Genomic DNA, 15,854 nt, shown 5'->3' with positions numbered 1-15,854 from the left:
CTAGCCCCTACTCCCTAGCTCCTGATCCCTACTCCCTAGCCCCTAGCCCCTACTCCCTAGACCCTACTCCCTAGCCCCTACTCCCTACTCTCTACTCCCTACTCTCTACTCCCTAGCCTCTACTCCCTAGCCCCTACTCTCTACTCTCCTAGCCTCTCTCTACTCCCTTGCCCTTACTCTCTCCCTAGTCCAGTACTCTCTCACTCCCTGGCCCCTACTCCTCACGCCTAGCTCCTACTCCCTAGCCCATACTCTCTACTCCCTAGCCCCTACTCTCTACTCGCTAGCCCCTACTCTCTACTCCCTAGCCCCTACTCCCTAGCCCCTACTCCCTAGTCCCTACTCTCTACTCCTTAGCCCCTACTCTCTACTCCCTAGCCCCTACTCTCTACTCCCTAGCCCTCACTCTCTACTCCCCTGCCCTACTCTACTGCTCCCTACTCCTATCTTCTCTCTCTACTCCCTACCTCTCTCTACTCTCTGGCCCTCTCCTTGTCCCCTACTCTCTACTCCCTAGCCTCAACTCTCTTTGCTCCTAGTCTTTACTCTCTACTCCCTAGCCCCTACTCCTAGCCCCCTACTCTCTCTACTCCCTATCTCCTACTCTCTACTCCCTAGCCCCTACTCTCTCTGCTCCTACTCCTAGCCCCTACTCCCTACTCTCTCCTTATTCCCTACCTTCCCACTCTACTCTCTAGCCCTTACTCTCTACTCCCTAGCCCCTACTCTCTACTGCCTAGCCCCTACTCTCTACTCCATAGCCCCTACTCCCTAGCTCCTACTCCCTACTCCCTAGGCCCTACTCCGTAGCCCCTACTCCCTACTCTCTACTCCCTACTTCTACTCCCTAGCCCCTACTCTCAACTCCCTAGCCCCTACTCTCTACTCCCTAGCCCCCACTCTCTACTCTCTACTCCCTACTTCTACTCCCTAGCCCCTACTCCCTAGTCCATACTCTCTACTCCCTAGCCCCTACTCTCTGCTCCCTAGCCCTGACTCCCTCTACTCCCTAGCCCTCCTATCTCCTCCTAGCCCCTACTCTCTACTCCCTAGCTACCTACTCCTAGCCCTACTCTCTACTCCCTAGCTCCTACTCTGCTCTACCCCTCCTAGCCCCTACTCCCTGGCTCCAACTCCTAGCCCCCTACTCCATAGCTCCTACTCCCTAGCCCTACTTCTCCTCCCTGGCCCTATCCTTCCCTACTCCTAGCTCCTCTCATCTCCTAGCCCCTGCTCCCTACTTCTCTCTACTACCTAGCCCCTACTCCCTAGCCCCTACTCTCTACTCCCTAGCCCCTACTCTCTACTCCCTAGCCCCTACTCTCTACTCCCTAGCCTCTACTCTCTACTCCCTAGCCCCTACTCTCTACTCCCTAGCCCCTACTCCCTAGCTCCTAATCCCTACTCCTTAGCCCCTACTCCCTAGCCCCTACTCCCTAGCCCCTACTCTCTACTCCCTTGCCCCTACTCTCTACTCCCTAGCCCCCTACTCTCTACTCCCTAACCTCAACTCTCTACTCCTTAGCCCCTACTCTCTACTCCCTAGCCCCTACTCCCTAGCCCCTACTCTCTACTCCCTAGCCCCTACTCTCTCCCCTTTTCTTTTCTCCCCTACTCCTAGCCCCTACTCCTAGCTCCTGCTCCTTACTCCCTAGCCCGGACTCTCTACTCCTAGCCCTTACTCTCTACTCCCTGGCCCTACTATCTACTCCTATCCCCTACTCTCTCTCTATTTCCTCTGCTCCCTCTCTACTCTCCCCTCTCTCTACTCTCCCCTAGCCCCTACTCTCTACTCCCTGGCTCCCTACTACTCTACTCCAGCCTCCTCTCTACTCTGCCCCTACTCTCTACTCCCTAGCCCCTACTCTCTCTCTACTTTCTCTCTACTCCCTAGCCTCTCTACTCTATCTCCTCTACTCCCTACCTACTCCCATTCCTCTCTATACCTACTCTCTACTCCTAGCCCCTACTCTACTCTATTCCTAGCCCTACTCTCTACTCTATTTCTCTCTACTCCCTAGCCTCAACTCTCTACTCCTAGCCCCTACTCTCTACTCCTAGCCCCTACTCTCTCTCCCTCCTCTAGCCCCTACTCTACTCCCTAGCCCCTACTCTCTACTCCTAACCTCAACTCTCTACTCCTTAGCCCCTACTATCTACTCCCTAGCCTCCTACTCCCCTGGCCCCTACTCTCTACTCCCCTAGTCCCTACTCTCTTCTCCTAGCCCCTACTTTTCTCCCTGCTCCTCATGCCCCTACTCCTAGCTCCTCTCCTTCTCCCTAGCCCGACTCTCTACTCCCTAGCCCTTTCTCCTCTGCTCTAGCCCTACTATCTACTCCTAGCCTGCCTATCTCTACTCCCTAGCCCTGCTCTCTACTCCCAGCCCCTACTCCCTGGCTCAGCTCCTGGCCCCTACTCCATTGCTCCCTACTCCTAGTTTCTACTATCTACTCCCTAGTCCCCTTAATCCCTTCTCCCTGGCTCTCCTACTCCTAGCCCACTTGCTCCTGGCCCTCACTCCCTAGTCTATTTCTCTACTTTCTAGCTCTACCTCCCTAGCTCCTACTCTCTACTCTGCCCCTACTCTCTGCTCCTTTCTCTCTCTACTCTTTCTAGCCTCTACTCTTTACTCTCTAGCCTCTACTTTCTCTTCCCTAGCCCCTACTCCCTAGCTCCTAATCCCTCCTTATGCTCTCCTACCCCTGCTCCCTACCTCCTAGCTCTCTCACTCCTATTTACATACTCTCTACTCCTAGCCCCCTACCTTACTCCTACTCTAGCCCCTACTCTCTACTCCCTAGCCCCTCACTCTGCTCTCTCTTACTCTCTCCTCCTACTTCTCTCTCTCTAGCACTACTCTCTACTCCCTAGCCCCTACTCTCTACTCCCTACTGCGCCCTAACCCTAGCTCTATTCACTCTCTACTCTCTAGCCCATACTCTCTGCTCTTAGCCTCTGCTCTCTACTCCCTACTTCCTAGCCCCTACTCTCTACTCCCTAGCCCCTACTCTCTACTCCCTACCTCAACTCTCTACTCTAGCCCCTATTCTCTACTCCATAGTCCTACTCTCTACTCCCTAGCCCCTACTCTCTACTCCCTAGCCCCTTCTACTCTCTACTCTAGCCCCCTCTCTCTACTCCCCTAACCTCAACTCTCTACTCCTTCCCCTACTCTCTACTCCTGGCCCCTACTCCCTAGCTCTCTACTCCTCTACTCTAGCCCTACTCTCTTCTCCCTTAGCCCCTACTTTTTCTCCTACTCCTGCCCCTACTCCTAGGCTCCTACTCCTTCCCTCTACTGCCTCTCTACTCCTAGCCCTTACTCTCTACTCCCTAGCCTCTACTATCTACTCCCTAGCCCCCCTACTCTCTACTCCCTAGCCCCTACTCTCTACTCCTGCTCCCCCTACTCTCTACTCCTTTCTACTACTCCTAGCCCCTACTCCCTACTCCCTAGCCCCTACTCTCTACTCCTAGCTCTACTCTCTACTCCTATGCCCCCTTACTCTCTGCTTCCTGTCCCATACTCTCTACTCCCTAGCCCCTACTCCTAGCCCCCCTACTCTCTACTCCTAGCCCCTACTCCCTAGCCCCTACTCTCTACTCCTAGCCCCTCTCTCCTACTCCCCTAGTCTCTCTTCTACTCCCTAGCCCCACTCTCTACTCCCTAGTCTCTCGCTCTCTCTTGCTCCCTAGCCCTCACTCTCTACTCCCTAGTCCCTACTCTCTGCTCCTATTTCTCCCCATACTCTCTACTCCTAGCCTCTCTCTACTCCTTGCCCCCTACTCTGTCCCTACTCTCTACTCCTTAGCCCATACTCTCTACTCCCTAGCCCCTCACTCTCTACTCCCCTAGCCCCTACTCTCTTACTTCCCTACTCCTAGCCCCTTCTCTCTACTCCTAGCCCCTACTCTCTACTCCCTAGTTCCTACTCTCTACTCCCTAGCCCTACCCTCTCTACTCCCCTAGCCCCTACTCCTACTCCTCTAGCCCCTACTCCTCTCCTCCCTAGCCCCTACTCTACTCTCCTTGCTCTCTCTACTCCCTAGCCCCTAGTCTCTACTTCCCTACTCCTAGCCCCCTTCTCTCCTCCCTAGCTTATCTCCCTAGCCCTACTCTCTACTCCCCTAGCCCCTACTCTCTACTCCCTCTCCTAGCCCCTACTCCACTCCCCTGCTCCCCTACTCTCTACTCCCTAGTTCCTCTACTCTACTCCTAGCCCCTACTCTCTACTCCCCAGCCCCCTACTCCTAGCCCTACTCTCTACTCCCTAGCCCCTACTCTCTACTCCCTAGCCCCTACTCTCTACTCCCTACTCCCTAGCCCCTACTCTCTACTCCCTAGGCCCTTCTTCTCTCTACTCCTAGCCCCTACTCTCACTCCCTACTCACCTACCCCTACTCTACTCTCCTGCCCCTACTCTCTACTCCTAGTTCCCTACTCTCTACTCCCTAGCCCCATACTCTCTGCTCCCCCCTTTCTCTCTACTCCCTAGCCCCCTACTCTCTACTCCCTAACCTCAAACTCTCTACTCCTTAGCCCCTACTCTCTCACTCCTAGCCCCTACTCCCCTAGCCCCTACTCTCTACTCCCTAGCCCCTACTCTCTTCTCCCCTAGCCCCTACTTTTTCTCCCTACTCCCTAGCCCCTACTCCCTAGCTCCTCTCACTTACTCCTAGCCTCCAACTCCTCTACTCCCCTGGCCCTACTCTCTACTCCTAGCCCTACTATGCTCTTCCTATCTCTCCCTCCCCTACTTCTCTCCCTAGCCCTACTCTCTCTCTCTACCCTCTACTCTCTGCTCCTAGCCCCCTACTCTCTACTCTAGCCCTCTCTCTACTCCCTAGCCCCTACTCTCTACTCCCTAGCTACTCTCTACTCCTATTTCTCTCCTGCTCCTATTTCTCTCTCTACTCCCTGCCCTACTCTCTACTCCTAGCCCCTACTCCTAGCCCCCTACTCTCTACTCCCTAGCCTCAACTCTCTACTCCTAGTCCCTCTCTCTACTAGCCCTATTTCTCCCCCTTTCTCTCTACTCCCTAGCCTCTACTCTCCTCCCTGGCCCCTGCTCTCTGCTCCCCTACTCTAGCCCCTACTCCTAGCTCCTACTCCTTATTCCCTAGCTCGATCTCTACTCTCTGCTTACTCTCTACTCCTAGCCCCTACTCTCTCTGCCTAGCCTACTCTCTCTACTCCATAGCCCCCTCCTCCCTAGCTCCTACTCCCTACTCCCTAGGCCCTACTCCGTAGCCCCTACTCCCTACTCTCTACTCCCTACTTCTACTCCCTAGCCCCTACTCTCAACTCCCTAGCCCCTACTCTCTACTCCTATATGCCCCACTCTCTACTCTCTACTCCCTACTTCTACTCCTAGCCCCTACTCCCCCTAGTCCATAGCTCTCTACTCTCTAGCCCCTAGCTCTCTGCTCCCTAGCCCCTATCTCCTAGCCCCTACTCTAGCTCCTACTCCTAGCCCCTACTCTAGCCCTATCTCTCTACTACCTAGCACCCTACTCCTAGCCCCTCCTCTCTACTCCTGGCCCCTACTCTCTCTCTCTTTCACTCCTCCTCTCTCTCCTCCTTTATTGCTCCCTGCTCCCTGCCCTATATCTCTCCTGGCCCCTAATCCCTGCCCCTGCTCTTGGCTCCCTGCTCCTGTCTCCCTCTCCTGCCCTTCCTCCCTATCCCTCTCTACTGCATACCTGCCCCTATCTCCCTAGCCCTACTCTCTCCTCCTAGCCCCCTCTCTCTACTCCTACCCTATCTCTTCCCTAGCCTCTCTCTCTCTGCTCATCCCTTCTTCTCTCTGCTCCCTAGCCCCTACTCCCTGCTCTAATCCTCTCCTTACCCTACTCCTAGTCCTCCTAATTCCTTCTTCTACTCTCTGCTCCCTATTTCTCTCTCTCCTCCTAACTCAGCTCTCTACTCCTTTCCCCTTCTCTCTCTCCTCCTCTCCCCCTACTCTCTCTCCTTCCTCTCTCTTCTCCTCCCTCTTTTTTCCTCCCTGCTCCCTACCCCTCTCCTACTCCTCTCACTTACTCCTATCTCCACTCTCTGCTCCCTACCCCTTCTCTCTCCTCCTAGCCCTACTCTCTCTCCCTCCCTACTCTCTCTCCTACCCCCTACTCCTACTCCTTTCCTACTCTCCTCTCCTGGCCTACTCTCTGCTCCTTTTCCCTACTCTCCCATTTCTCTCACTCTCTATTTCCTCTCCCTCCCCTTCTCTCTACTCCCCTCTCCCTCCTACTCTAACTCTTGCCTCCTCTCTCCTAGCCTACTCTCTCTATTCTCCTCTCTCTCCTTTTCTCTCCTCCTCCTCAGCTCTCTACTCCTACCCCTCTCTCTCCTCCCCTATCTCTCTACTCCCCTACTCCCTACCTATCTCTCTCCCTATTTTCTCTCTGCTCCCCTAACCTCAACTCTCTACTCCTTGCCCCTTATCTACTCCTAGCCTCCTGCTCCCTATTTCTCTCTATCCTTCCTACTCTCTTCTCCCTAGCCCCTATCTCTCTCCTACTCCTATTTCTCCTGGCTCTACTCCCTTGCTCCTATTCAGCTCTGCTCCTGCCCTACTCTCTTCCTAGTTCTATCTACCTCCCTATCCCCTTCTCTCTGCTCCCTGGCCCCTGCTGCCTCTCTGCTCCCTGGCCCCTGCTCCCTGGCTCCAGCTCCCTAGCCCCTCTCCATTGCTCCCTGCTCCCTGGCCCCTGCTATCTCTCTGTCCTAATCCCTCTCCTCTCCCTGCTCCCTGCTCCCTATCCCCCTACTCCTGCCCTTGCTCCTGCCCCTCTCTCTACTACCTCCCCTGCTCCTAGCCCCTGCTCTCTCTCTCCCGCTCCTCTCTACTCCTGACCCCTACTCTCTACTCCCTGGCCTCTCTCTTTGCTCTCTTTCTCTCTCTCTCCTCCCCTGCTCCCTGCTCCTGATCCCTGCTCCTTGGCCCCTGCTCCCTCTCCCTCCCTTTCTCTCTGTCTATGCTCTCTGCTCCATTCCCTCTCCTGCTCCCTAGCCCCCTGCTCTCTGCTCCCTATCTTCTCTCTGCTCCTACTCCCCTACTCTCTCTTCTCTCTACTCCTACCTCTCTCTCCCTGTTCCCTACTCTCTGCTCCCTACTCCTATTTCTTCTCCTGTCTCTCCTCTCTCTCGCTCCATCCTTTCTCCTGCTCCCTGCTCCTGTTTCTCTCTACTCCTACCCCCTACTCTCTATCCCTACCTCAACTCTCTACTCCTAGCCCCTATTCTCTCACTCCCACTGTCCCTACTCTCTCTCCCTACCTCTCTCTACTCCCTGGCCCCTACTCTCTTCCTGCCCCCTTCTCTCTACTCCTACCTCAGCTCTCTGCTCCTTCCTCTCTCTACTCCTCCCTGCTCCCTCCTTCTCTCTACTCCCCCTACTACTCTTCTTCTCCCTATCCCCTCTTTTTACTCCCCTCCTACTCCCTAGCTACTCCCTAGCTCCTCTCCTACTCCTTTCCCCTTCCCTCCCTTACTTCTACTCCCTAGCCCCTACCTATCTTCCTACCCCTTCTCTCTACTCTCTCTAGCCCCTACTCTCTGCTCCCTACCCCTACTCTCTACTCCTACTCCCTGCTCCCTAGCCCCTACTCCCTACTCCCTAGCCCCTACTCTCTGCTCCTATCCCTACTCTCCTCCTGCCCCTACTCTCTCTGCTTCCCTAGCCCATACTCTCTACTCCCTGGCCCCTCTCCTCCCCTGCTCTCTACTCCTACCCCTTCTCCTAGTCCCTCTCTCTACTCCCCTAGCCCCTACTCTCTACTCCTACCCCTTCTCTCTCTACTCCCTATCCCCCTCTCTCCTCCTAGTCTCCTCTCTCTGCTCCCTGGCCCCCACTCTCTGCTCCTAGCTCCTGCTCTCTGCTCCTATCTTCTCCTTAGCCCTGCTCTCTGCTCCCTAGCCCCTACTCTCTCTCCTACTACCCCTATCCTACTCTCTCTCCTTCGCATGCTCTCTCTCCTAGCCCCTGCTCTCTACTCCCTAGCCCCCTACTCTCTCTCCTACTCCCTGGCCCCTACTCTCTGCTCCCTAGCCCCTACTCTCTACTCCTAGTTCCTACTCTCTACTCCTCTACTCTCTACTCCTACCCCTCCTCTCCCTCCTGCTACTCCTCCTACCCACTACTCTCACTCCTACCCTCCTCTCTGCTCCCTGCCCTAGTCTCTTTCCTACTCCTATTTCTCTCTCTGCCCCCTAGCCCCTACTCCCTACTCTCTGCTCCCTTTTGCCTTCTCTCTGCTCCCTAGTCCTACTCTCTGCTCCCCTCCCCTACTCCTACTCCCCTCCCTACTCTCTACTCTATGCCCCTACTCTCTACTCCTAGTTCCTACCTCTCTTTCTCCCTATTCCCTACTCTCTCTCCTAGCCCCTACTCCCTAGCCCCTACTCTCCTACTCCCTACCCCTACTCTCTACTCTCCCCTAGCCCCTACTCTCTACTCCCTACTCCCTAGCCTTCTCTCTGCTCTACCCTACTCCTCTACTCCTAGCCCCTACTCTCTGCTCCCTACTCCCTAGCCCTTCTCTCTGCTCCCTACCCCTACTCTCTATCCCTAGTTCCTACTCTCTACTCCCTACCCCTACTCTCTACTCCCTTCTCCTCTCTCACTCCCTTCCCCCTACTCTCTACTCCTAACCTCAACTCTCTACTCCTTAGCCCCTACTCTCTCTACTCCTAGCCCCTACTCCTATCCCCTACTCTCTCTCCTACCCTACTCTCTTCTCCCTATCCTACTTTTCTCCCTCTCCCTACCCCTCTCCCTGCTCCTCTCTTACTCCTATCCCCACTCTCTACTCCCTAGCCCTTACTCTCTGCTCCCTACCCCTACTATCTACTCTATCCCTACTCTCTGCTCCCTAGCCCCTACTCTCTCTCCCTAACCCCTACTCTCTACTCCTAACCCCTACTCTCTACTCCTTCCTACTCCTCTCCTGCCCCCTACTCTCTGCTCCCTAGCCCCTCACTCTCTCCTCCTCCCCTACTCTCTCTGCTCCTATCCCCTTCTCTCTACTCCTAGCCACTCTCTCTGCTCCTTGCCCCTACTCTCACTCCCTACTCCCTAGCCTATCAACCCCTGCTCTCTAACCCATACTCTCTCTGCTCCTTCCCTTCTTCTCCTCCTATTCCCCTGCCCCTACTCTCTACTCCCTATTTCTCTCTACTCCCTATGCCTCAGCTCTACTCTACTACTCTCTACTCTACTCTCTCCCTTCTCCTAGCCCCTACTCTCTCTCCGCTCCTAGCCCCTCTCTCTTCCTTCTCTACTCTCTTTACTCCCTAACCTCAGCTCTCTGCTCCTTGGCCCCTACTATCTCTCTAGCCTCCTGCTCCTATTTCTCTCTCTGCTCCCTAGTCCCTACTCTCTTCTCCTACCCTACTTTTCTCCCTACTCCTTCCCCTTCTCCCCTAGCTCCTCTCCTACTCCTAGCCCACTCTCTATCCTCCTTACTCTCTACTCCCTACCCTCTATCTTCCATTGCCCTACTCCTTTTTCTCTCCTCCCTAGCCCCAACTCCTAGCCCCTACTCCTAGCTCCAGCTCCCTACCCCTACTCCATTGCTCCTACTCCCTAGCCCTTACTATCTGCTCCTGCCCTCAATCCCTGGCTCCCTGCTCCTGGCTCCTGCTCCTAGCCCCTACTCCTATTCTCCTCCCTTCTCTCTACTGCCTACCCTCTCTATCTCTCTCTCTCCCTAGCCTATCTCTCTCCTCTCTCTACTCCAATTCCCCTTCTCTCTCCCTCCTACTCTCCCTCTGCTCCTGCCCTACTCCTCTCCTAATCCCTGCTCCTGGCCCCTACTCCCTAGCCCCCTTCCCTGTCCCCCACTCTCTCCTGCCACCTGCTCTCTACTCCCTACCTTCCTTCTATTTTCTCTTCCTTTTTACTCTTTCACCCCTATCCACCTACTCTCTACTCCCTATTCCCCTCTCCTACCCTACTCTCCCTTCTCTCTGCTCTCTACCATACTCTCTTCCCCCTACTCTCTCTCCTACTCCCTAGCCTACTCTCTACTCCTAGCTTCCCCTACTCTCTGCTCCCTCCTCAACTCTCTGCTCTACCCCTATTCTCTCCTCAATATCTCTTCTACTCCTATACTCTCTACTCCCTACCCTACTCTCTCCTACCCTACTATCTGCTCCCTAGTCCTAATCTCTCCTCTCCCTGCTCCTTCCTACCCTCTGCTCCCCTAGCCCTTGCTCCTCCCCTATCACCTAGGCCCTACTCCCTAGCCCCTACTCTCTACTCCCTATCCCCTACTCTCTACTCCCTAGTTCCTACTCTCTCCTCCCTAGCCTCTACTCTTTGCTCCCCTGGCCCCTACTCTCTACTCCCTAGCCCTACTCTAAGCTCCTAATCCCTGCTCCTTGGCCCCTACTCTCTAGCCCTTCTCCTGCCCCTACTCTCTACTCCCTAGCCCCTACTCTCTACTCCCTAGCCTCTCTACTGCCTTCCTAGCCCCCTACTCTCTACTTCCTAGCCCCTACTCTCTACTCCCTAGCCCCTACTCTCTTAGCCCCTACTCTCTACTCCTAGCCCTACTCTCTACTCCCTAGCCCCTACTCTCTACTCCCTACTCCTAAGCCCTACTCACCTGATTTCTCTCTACTCTGTGCCCTACTCTCTACTCCCTAGCCCTACTCTCTACTCTACTCCCTAGCTCCTTTCTCTCTGCTCTATTTCCTCTCTGCTCCTATTTCTCTCTCTGCTTCCATGGCCCATCTCTCTTCCCTTTTACTATTTCTCTCTGCTCTCTGGCCCCTACTCCTCTAGCCCTACTCTCTCTCCTTTTCTCTCTACTCTATCCCTCTCTCTGCTCCCTGCCCCCACTCTCTGCTCCCTTCCCCCTACTCTCTACTCCCTAAGCCCCCACTCTCTCACTCCCTAGCCCCTACTCTCTACTCCCTCCCCTACTCCTGCCCATACTCTCTACTCCTAGCCCCTACTCTCACTCTAGCCCCTACTCCTAGTCCCTACTCTCTCTCCTTAGCCCATACTCTCTACTCCTAGCCCCTACTCTCTACTCTAGCCCCTACTCTCTCTCTACTCCCTAGCCCCCTGCTCTCCTACTCCCTAGCCCCTACTCTCTACTCCTAGTTCCTCTCTCTACTCCCTAGCCCTACTCTCTACTCCTGCTCCCTACTCCCTACCCTACTCTCTCCTCCCTAGCCCCTACTCTCTACTCCCCTAGCCCCTACTCTCTACTCCCCTAGCCCCTAGTCTCTACTTCTCTCCCTCTTCTCTCTACTCCCCTAGCCCTCTCCTAGCCTCTACTCTCTACTCCCCTAGCCTACTCTCTCTCCCTGCCCCTACTCTCTACTCCCTAGCCCCTACTCTCTGCTCCCTACTCTAGCCCCTACTCCTCTACTCCTAGCCCCTACTCTCTACTCCCTGTTCCTACTCTCTACTCCCTAGCCCCTACTCTCTACTCCTAGCCCCCTACTCCTAGCCCTACTCTCTACTCCCTAGCCCCCTCTCTCTACTCCCTAGCCCCTACTCTCTACTCCCTACTCCTAGCCCCTACTCTCTACTCCTAGCCCCTACTCTCTACTCCCTAGCCCCTACTCTCTACTCCCCTACTCCCTACCCCCTACTCTCTAGCTCCTACTCTCTACTCCCTACTCTCTCTCTCCCTAGCCCCTACTCTCTACTCCTTTCCTCTACTCTCTACTCCCTAGCCCCTACTCTCTACCTCCCTAACCTCAACTCTCTACTCCTTAGCCCCTCTCTCTACTCCTAGCCCACTCCCTAGCCCCTACTCTCTGCTCCTACCCTTTTACTCTCTTCTCCCTAGCTCCTACTTTTATCCCCTCTCTCCCTACTCTAGCTCCTCTCTTCCCCTAGCCCCGACTCTCTACTCCCTAGCCCTTACTCTCTACTCCTAGCCCCTACTATCTACTCCTATCCCTACTCTCTACTCCCTAGCCCCTACTCTCTACTCCCTAACCCCTACTCTCTACTCCTAGCCCCTACTCTCTACTCCCTAGTCCTACTACCTACTCCTAGCCCCCTACTCTCTACTCCCTAGCCCCTTTCTCTACTCCCTAGCCCTCTCTCTACTCCCTGCCCCTACTCTCTACTCCTAGCTCACTACTCTCTACTCCCTAGCCCCTACTCTCTACTCCTACTCCCTAGGCCCTACTTCCTAGCCCCCTACTCTCTAGCCCATACTCTCTGCTCCTAGCCCCTACTCTCTACTCCCTATTCCTAGCCCCTACTCTCTACTCCCTGCCCTCTACTCTCTACTCCCTAGCCTCAACTCTACTCTCTAGCCCCTACTCTCTACTCCCTAGCCCTACTCTCTACTCCCTACTCCCCTCTCTACTCCCTAGCCCCTACTCTCTACTCCCTAACCTCAACTCTCTACTCCTTAGGCCCCACTATCTACTCCCTAGCCTCTACTCCCTAGCCCCCTACTCTCTACTCCCTAGTCCTACTCTCTTCTCCCTAGCCCTACTTTTTTACTCCCTACTCCTACCCTACTCCCTAGCTCCTACTCCTTACTCCTAGCCGACTCTCTACTCCTAGCCCTTACTCTCTACTCCCTAGCCCCTACTATCTACTCCTAGCTCTCTCTACTCCCTAGCCTTCTCTCTACTCCCTAGCCCCAACTCCTAGCCCCCTCTCCTAGCTCCAGTCCCTGGCCCTGCTCATTTCTCCTACTCCTAGCTCCCTACTATCTACTCCTGGCCCTAATCCCTAGCTCTCTCTCCTAGCTCCTACTCCTAGCCTACTCCTAGCCCTTACTCCCTAGCCCCTACTCTCTACTACCTAGCCCTACTCTAGCTCCTCTCTCTCTCCCTGGCCCCTACTCTCTACTCCTGGCCCCTACTCTCTGTCCCTAGCCTCCTACTCTCTACTCTAGCCCTACTCTCTACTCCTAGCCCCTTCTCCCTAGCTCCTAATCCTACTCCTTGGCCCCCTGCTCCTGTCCCTTCTCCCTAGCCCCTTCACTCTACTCCTAGCCATCTCTCTGCTCCTAGCCCCTACTACCTCTCCCTAGCCCCTTACTCTCTGCTCCTATTCTACTCTCTGCTCTCTCCTACTCTCTGCTCTCTACCCCCTTCTCTCTCCACTCCTAGCCACTACTCTCTACTCCCTAGCTCCTGCTCTCTACTCCCTACTCCTAAGCCCTACTCCTATCCCCTCTCTACTCTCTAGCCCATACTCTCTACTCCCTAGCCCCTACTCTCTTCCCTACTCCCTAGCTCCCTACTCTCTACTCCTAGCCCCTACTCTCTGCTCCCTAGCCTCAACTCTCTCTCTCCTAGCCCTATTCTCTACTCCATAGTCCCTACTCTCTGCTCCTAGCCCCTACTCTCTACTCCCTAGCCCTCTCTCTACTCCTAGCCCCTACTATCTACTCCTAGTCCTAATCCTGCTCTACTCTGGCTCTACTCTATTCCTCTCCCTAGCCCTTGCTCTACGCCCCTTTCTCTCTACTACCTAGCCCTACTCCCCTAGCCCCTACTCTCTACTCCCCTAGCCCCTACTCTCTCTCCCTAGCCCCTACTCTCTACTCCCTAGCCTCTACTCTTTACTCCCTAGCCCTACTCTCTACTCCTAGCCCCTACTCCTTACTCCTAATCCCTACTCCTTGTCCCCTACTCCCTAGCCCTACTCCTAGCCCCTACTCTCTCCCTAGCCATACTCTCTCTACTCCCTATTACTACCTCTCCCTAGCCCCCTACTCTCTACCTCTAGCCCCTACTCTCTACTCCCTAGCCCCTACTCTCTACCCCCTACTCTCCTACTCTAGCCACTACTCTCTACTCCCTAGCCCCTACTCTCTACTCCCTACTCCTAAGCCCTACTCCCTAGTCCCCCTACTCTCTACTCTCTAGCCCATACTCTCTACTCCCTAGCCCCTACTCTCTACTCCTACTCCCTAGCCCCCTACTCTCTACTCCCTAGCCCCCTACTCTCTACTCCCTAGCCTCAACTCTCTACTCCTAGCCCCTATTCTCTACTCCATAGTCCCTACTCTCTACTCCCTAGCCCCTACTCTCTACTCCCTAGCCCCTACTCTCTACTCCCTAGCCCCCTACTCTCTACTCCCTAACCTCAACTCTCTACTCCTTAGAACCCTACTCTCTAGCTCCCTACCCTACTCTAGCCCCTACTCTCTACTCCTAGCCCCTACTCTCTTCTCCCTAGCCCCTACTTTTACTCCTACTCCCTAGCCCTACTCCCTAGCTCCTACTCCTACTCCCTAGCTCCGGACTCTCTACTCCCTAGCCCTTACTCTCTACTCCCCTAGCCCTACTATCTGCTCCTAGCCCCTACTCTACTGCCCCTAGCCCCTACTCTCTACTCCTACTCCCTACTCCCTCCCTAGCTCCCTACTCCCTACTCCCTAGCCCTCTACTCTCTACTCCCTAGCCCCTATCTCTACTCCCTAGCTCCCCTTACTCTCTACTTCCTAGCCTCATACTCTACTCCTAGTCCCTACTCCCTAGCCCCCCTACTCTCTACTCCCTAGCCCCTACTCCCTGGCCCCTACTCTCTACTCCTAGCTCCTACTCTCTACTCCCTAGCCCCCTACTCTCTACTCCTAGCCCCCACTCTCTCCTACTCCGCTCCCTAGCCCCACTCTACTCCTACTTCTCTCACTCCCTAGCCCCTACTCCCCTAGCCCATACTTCTACTGCTCCTAGCCCTACTCTCTACTCCTAGCCCCTACTCCTAGTCCCTACTCTCTCTCTACTCCTTAGCCCATACTCTCTACTCCCTAGCTCCCTACTCTCTACTCCTAGCCCCTACTCTCTACTCCCTACTCCCTAGCCCCTACTCTCTACTCCCTAGCCCCTACTCTCTACTCCCTAGTTCCTACTCTCTACTCCCTAGCCCCTACTCTCTACTCCCTAGCCCCTTACTCCCTACTCCCTAGCCCCTACTCTCTCCTCCCTAGCCCCTACTCTCTACTCCCTAGCCCCTACTCTCTACTCCCTAGCCCCTAGTCTCTACTTCCTACTCCCTAGCCCTCTACTCTCTACCCCCCTAGCCCCTACTCCCTAGCCCCTACTCTCTCACTCCCCTAGCCCCTACTCTCTACTCCCTAGCCCCTACTCTCTACTCCCTAGCCCCTACTCTCTACTCCCTTTACTCCTAGTTCCCTACTCTCTACTCCCTAGCCCCTACTCTCTACTCCCTAGTTCCTACTCTCTACTCCCTAGCCCCTACTCTCTACTCCCTAGCCCCTACTCCCTAGCCCCTACTCTCTACTCCCTAGCCCCTACTCTCTACTCCCTAGCCCCTACTCTCTACTCCCTACTCCCTAGCCCCTACTCTCTACTCCCTAGCCCCTACTCTCTACTCCCTAGCCCCTACTCTCTACTCCCTACTCCCTAGCCCCTACTCTCTACTCCCTAGCCCCTACTCTCTACTCCCTAGTTCCTACTCTCTACTCCCTAGCCCCTACTCTCTACTCCCTTGCCCCTACTCTCTACTCCCTAGCCCCCTACTCTCTACTCCCTAACCTCAACTCTCTACTCCTTAGCCCCTACTCTCTACTCCCTAGCCCCTACTCCCTAGCCCCTACTCTCTACTCCCTAGCCCCTACTCTCTTCTCCCTAGCCCCTACTTTTTACTCCCTACTCCCTAGCCCCTACTCCCTAGCTCCTACTCCTTACTCCCTAGCCCCGACTCTCTACTCCCTAGCCCTTACTCTCTACTCCCTAGCCCCTACTATCTACTCCCTATCCCCTACTCTCTACTCCCTAGCCCCTACTCTCTACTCCCTAACCCCTACTCTCTACTCCCTAGCCCCTACTCTCTACTCCCTAGTCCCCTACTACCTACTCCCTAGCCCCCTACTCTCTACTCCCTAGCCCCTACTC

Source organism: Coregonus clupeaformis, unplaced genomic scaffold (genome assembly GCF_020615455.1).
Source record: "Coregonus clupeaformis isolate EN_2021a unplaced genomic scaffold, ASM2061545v1 scaf0228, whole genome shotgun sequence".
NCBI lineage: Eukaryota > Metazoa > Chordata > Actinopteri > Salmoniformes > Salmonidae > Coregonus > Coregonus clupeaformis.
This window is presented reverse-complemented; position numbering follows the sequence as displayed.